Here is a 6,000-nt window from a genome sequence, read left to right as displayed (position 1 = left end):
CACTCAAAAGTCATTCTGGATATAAAATGCACTGTGTTCCAAAGGATATCTGACCTGCCAGCAGTCAGATTTCATAATTGACCTGATATTTCTCTGTCTGTTATTTTCCCCTTGTTATGTTTATAAAGCTCTGGTTGCATTGACAATTTTCCAGGAAATTGGTGTCAGGTAACAACCCCACCATGAATAGCTACCTCTAGAGAGCAGGGAGTTTTATCTGGCACTGAAAACATGCTGGTTGATTTTCTACGTACATGTTTATTTTCAGTTCAAAGACCAAATAGAAAACTCCATCGTGGAAAATGTTACCTGTTCGTTCACACTCTTTTAATCCCTCAGCCCCCATAAAATAAACGTTCTAAAGTGTAAGCAGTGGGAAATCATGTAAACTCTGCAGAAATAGAAAATAAATTAGTTTCTTTCAAGACTTGGGTGAGGTCCTTTTCCTGAATGCTAGACTCTGTTGCAAACAGAATCTGTCTTGAACGAAGAATAAATCTTTGGCCTATTTCACCATTTCCCCAGCATTGCGTAACAGCATATTTCAAATTCACTTTCTTCTCCAACTGCAGCAAAAAGGCAAGGAGTAGTTTGCATTTGTGGAGCCTGAAAGACAGAAAAAAAAATTTCAGTGGTTTAAGAATGGCCTTTTCCTCTGGTGTCAAACTGTTCATATGTTATAGCTCTAAAGCTGAAGAATCCAAGAAAATTTGAGAGCAGATAAGTGATTCTATTCACAAGACAAGGCTGGGATCACTTGGAGTCTTCTTACTTAGGAGCAGTGGAGAATCCGATTCTGCATCACTTAGGATCAAGCCAGCATGAACATGGCAGGTTGCAGTTCTGAATTTCCAAAAAGATTCTGCTTGGGAACCATGGCTGAAATCCTCTGACTTCTAAATTTGGGATCTACATACAAGTTTCTAGGATCCTGCTGAATGGGAACATCCCAGGATTTTAGATTAGGAAGCCTGTTGCCTTAGGTTTCAGTTTCGCTTTTATCTTAGGCTCAGAAAGCACAGTCTGAAAAATTCCTCTAGGACAAGAATGGAAATGAGTGGATCTGGAATTTCTTACTACTGTTAAAGCTTTGCTGTTTTCTCACAAAGGATGCTAAGACTCTCTGCCGCTGTAAATCCTGCAGTCTTTCAGGAAAAGAAGTGATCAAACCACATTTTAAAAAGAACAAAGAAAACATCTAGGTTTTTTTTAAAAAAAGTGTTCACCAGGAGAAATGTAAATACAAGCACTTGGCCTTTGATCTGAATTTATACATGGAGGAATTTATCTACTGGGCCAAGAGTTCAAACTCGGCTGGAATACAGAGAGCCGGCCTCCCACGACTGAGTGCAGGGTCTGCAGCCAGAAGGATGCTTGATTAGCTTCAGAACAGAGGACCGTGATGAAGGCAGGGGACGAGGAATTCCAAATACTCCCCTAACGCCTGATTCAAGTCAGGGAAGTAAACAGAAAACAGGAGGAACGCAAGCATAACAAACATTATCAACATGAAAATATTTTTGATGTTAGGAAGGGAAGTTTCCCTGGTGCAGACTTTGCCTCTCTGCTCAGTGCCACGCCAGCCTCACATCGATGGCTCTGGAGACCTCAGATGGGAGGCATAGTGACTCCTGGGGAGGGAAGAGGGGTGCTGTGCTGTGGGGGTGGCGGGGATATGGGTGGGCTTGGTGGAAGACCCTTGGATTAATCACGTGACCTCTATACCAATGACTTAGTATTTAAAGGGGCTTAGAATCTGTGGTTCCATATTTTCAGAAAACTCAAAGGGTGGGTATAGAAAGTCTGATTATGCATGACAAAAAATCAGAAATGCAAGAGTGAAGGTGCAAATGAATCAGTTGTTTGGTGTTTATTCAGTGGCGGAAAAAAGAATTCTAGAAGTTTATTTAATAAGACATCTTTCGGAAAATAGAACTTGGAGTGATGTGGCCATAAGACATAGACTGCTGGCTGCCGCAGGAATATGCAGGAGGCAAGAAACAGAGTCTTTCCCAGCGCCTCTGCTGGATGGAGGGTGGCCTTGTTGGCACCTTGATTTCAGCCTGTGAGTGTGTGCTAAGTTGCTTCAGTCGTGCCTGACTCTGTGCAACCCTATGGACTGTAGCCCGCCAGTCTCCTCTGTCCATGGAATTTCCTAGGCAAGAATACTGGCGTGGATGGCCATTTCTTTCTCCAGGGGACCTTCCTGACCCAGGGATGGAATCATCGTCTCTTACATCTCTTGCATTGGCAGGTGGGTTACTGATTTGTGTCAACCAGGAAGCTCCAGATTTCAACCCACTAATACTGATTTCAGAATTCTAGTCTCTAGAACCACAAAAGGATATGTTTCGGGTATTTTAAACCACCAAGTATCTGCTATAGCAGTCTTGGGGATAAAAGACGCACGCGCAGGTACACACATACATCTCATAGAGGAAACGAGTTGCTCTCTCTTCTTTATTTAACTAAGAAAATATCAGACGGTAAAGAATCCGCCTGCAATGTGGGAGACCTGGGTTCGATCCCTGAGTTTGGGAAGATCCCCTGTAGGAGGGAATGGCAATCCACTCCAGTAGTCTTGCCTGGAGAATCCCCATGGACAGAGGAGCCTGGTGGGCTACAGTCCATGGGGTTGCAAAGAGTCGGACATGACCAAGTGCTAAGCACACACCCTTATATCAATTACTGGTAATAACACTTGGCTCTTGGCTTTTCTTTGCTGAAAACTATCTTTTATTGGTTCCCATTGTTGAATGACAGAGGTTAAAGTTAAATATGCTACCAATGTGACTTTAAAATAAAAATGAAAATTCAGCTTCAATAGTATTTGTAAAGTTGATGCTGACATATTTTGACAATTTTTAAAAGCTGAGGGTGACAAATTTAGAATCTTTTGTATCATGATTTGTTTGAGATTTGCTTTTGAATTGAGGAGAATTAACTCTGCATCTCTTATTAGTTAAGGTGTCTAACAGTCACTGGGTGCTTATTAACCAGTCTGAATGTCTGATTAAAAAATGCCTTCAGTGAAATGGAGAGAATTTCAGGTTCATAGCATTTAGTTAAAATTTTTCCTCTACTTTACAAGTTCTAACGCTTTTAAATCAAGTAGTCAATTATAACTAACGCCATAATTGAAACTTTTCTTTTGATTGACCAGGAATTTCTTATATATTATCCATATATAGATGGAGAAGGCAATGGCACCCCACTCCAGTACTCTTGCCTGGAAAATCCCATGGATGGAGGAGCCTGGAAGGCTACAGTCCATGGGGTCACTGAGGGTTGGACACCACTGAGCGACTTCACTTTCACTTTTCACTTTCATGCACTGGAGAAGGAAATGGCAACCCACTCCAGTATTCTTGCCTGGAGAATCCCAGGGATGGGGGAGCCTGGTGGGCTGCCATCTATGGGGTCGCACAGAGTCGGATACGACTGAAGTGACTTAGCAGCAGCAGCAGCCACATATAGATTTAAAGTTATTAGAAAAATCATGTCTCCAGAGTTTTCAGAAATACTATTTTCCATGCCTTATTAAAAAAAAAAGATTATTAGACCCCCTACTCCCCAGGAAAAGTTTCCTTTAAAAGCGAATTAATTAAGAATCTCACAGCTGTCAAGCTTCAAAACATTCCCCTTCAGTTAGAGGGGGGAGAGTTAATTATCACCATTTTTCAGAGATGTTACAGATGTCATCTTAGATTTAATTATCACAATCTTTTATTTAAGTAGCTTGGGCTTCCAGCCTGTTTTGGCGCCTGCCTGGGAGTGGAAAACAGGGGCTCACTCTACTCCAGAAAGGATGGCTTCGCGTGAGGAACTGAAGACCTTTTTCTTGAAACACAATGATGAGGAACAATTTTTGAGCTGCCTCTTGAAAAGACAGTTTCAGGATTAAAATCATAAAGTTCAGGAGCAACCCTAAGAAACCCCAAAACTCTATGGTTTACAGTCTGGGGATAAGAGACTCTGTCCACAGAAGGCTTGCAGGCAGCAGCCAATCAAGATTAATTTACGATTATTAAATATCACTGAAACTTTCTGCTCCAAAGAGAGTTTGGGGAAGAAAATGAACTGGTATTAATATTATACTCCTTTCTGCATGTATAATTCAAGAAAAACAATGAGAGCAGGACCAGAGTCAATTTGATTCCATACTAATCATAACTTTGCACATCAGAATGAGGTAAGGGAGTGTCTGAATCCTTCAGGAAATCTGCCAGGCTTTCTTGAATTCATTTGAATCCTGCCAAGACTCAGAAATATGATAAAGATTCAAAACAAGAAATCCAAAGGAGGGGGGGAGTCAAACCCTCAAAGTCAGTCATCATCTAACAAAAGACTGACCAGTAATGTCACAGGATCAGTTTCACCAGGACAAACAACTTATTTTAATTAGTTCCATTTGGTAACATTCAAAAGAATGAATGATGCCCTTATTCTGATAATGGCAAAAGCAAGACAGGGAAAGTTTGGAAAGGAGAAGCAAAAACTCAAATTGTGGTGGTTTCTTGACACCTCTCGATTGCAGGAAGTCTCACCTTTTCCTGGAAGGTGAGATGAACAGGGAAGGAGAGAAAGTGGAAGGGAAGAGAGGAGAAGCTTCTTCCATATGGGATATGCCACGACTGTAACACATTTTGCAAAGAGTAAGAAGAGCGATGCTCTGCAGCTGAGTCCACAGAAAGATCTGGAGTCTGAACACCGTGTGGGCAAAGCAACCCACTGAACATTTCCTCTCCCAAAATATGCCCAAATCTGAGTTATCATTCAAGCTTTAACATTTTTATTTTATGCATTTTAATAGCCAAAGACCTCTGACTGTTAGTCTGTGGGTTCATTGTTCTAAGGAGACCCCGAGAGGGAATGTTTGCTTTGAACAGTGGTTTTCTCTTACTGGATCGTCTGCAATTATTCAGGCAAGGTCAAGTGATGGGTTTTGAACTACTGCCCACCAAGCCGACAACAGGGTTTGGCAATTCACACCGAAGAAAGAAGTCTTGGATAAGTGAGTGGGAAAAGCCATTCAAAGAGAGAGTTAAGAGGTAGCCCTAGTATAACTCTGACTGAAAAGAATTTTGACAAAGTCATAGCTTTTAATATTCAAATAATTATCTTTTGTTATTAAAAAAAATTCACCCGGTTATCCCCAAATCAACAATCTGTTCAAAGAACTGGTTATCATCTTCCAGAACGGGCCAAAATTCATTTATCCCATGAAAATGGTTTGTTTTGGGGCAGAAATGATGGGGTGAGACCAAGAGTAAGAGGATCTAGGTTGAGTCTTGGCTTTGGTCAGCTGTGTGACCTGAGCAAGTGGTTAACGTTTCTGGGCCAGAGTTTCCGTAACTCTGACTTAACGCTACTACCCATTGCATGGTGTTGGGGCCAGTGTGACACGTGACCGGGGATGGTGAAGCAATTCCCACAGCTGTGGAGCAAGAGGTAGGGCTGAGAGTGGAAAGGCAATACGATCCCCCTGCCGTCTGGTGAATCAGGGTCATCCCTTGGCTTCCCCCCTCAGTAACCACAGGAAGGATCTAACTTCTCGGGACAACACCTGCCTGCAAGGGGTACTTAGCACAACGCCTGGCCCATTGGAGGGAATCCCCACAGGCCAGTGTCCTGACCCCAAACCTCTGCTCAGTCCTTCCTTAAAGTTCAAAGGGACACTTGTCAAGGGAACGAGGACACCAGGGTTTTGGTGTAGGTGCAGGCGAAGCTGAGCACGTGCTGTCTGGCATTACCTGAGTCTTAACTGCAATAATTCAGGAATAATTACGTTTACATGACCTATGTGGAGAACAAATAAAAATGGACCAAGAGACTGAAACAGAACTGTCCCAGAGAGAGAAAAGAACTGCACATTCTTGTTCTGGAGAAAAACAATTAAGTGGCAGAAATGTGGTATGATGGGTTGACATGACAAGAGAGATTAGTCTGGACAGGGTCAGCACAAAGTTTAAGAGAAATGATACTGTGATTTTCCCCAAG

The 6,000-nt window shown here is 42.2% G+C and overlaps 1 protein-coding gene across 1 annotated transcript in view; it reads right to left on the bottom strand.

Annotated features, from left to right (window-relative positions):
- MTHFD1L (methylenetetrahydrofolate dehydrogenase (NADP+ dependent) 1-like) overlaps positions 239 to 6,000 on the bottom strand; it is a 173,761-nt gene continuing 167,999 nt past the window's right edge. Inside the window, exon 28 of the mRNA XM_018053357.1 lies at positions 239 to 606. The gene's annotated coding sequence lies outside the window, so the exon portion shown is untranslated. The remainder of the gene's footprint in view (positions 607 to 6,000) is intronic.

This window comes from Capra hircus, chromosome 9, assembly GCF_001704415.2.
Source record: "Capra hircus breed San Clemente chromosome 9, ASM170441v1, whole genome shotgun sequence".
Taxonomy (NCBI): domain Eukaryota; kingdom Metazoa; phylum Chordata; class Mammalia; order Artiodactyla; family Bovidae; genus Capra; species Capra hircus.
Note: the sequence above shows the minus strand (reverse complement) of the source record. Positions and strands in the feature narration are given on the sequence as shown.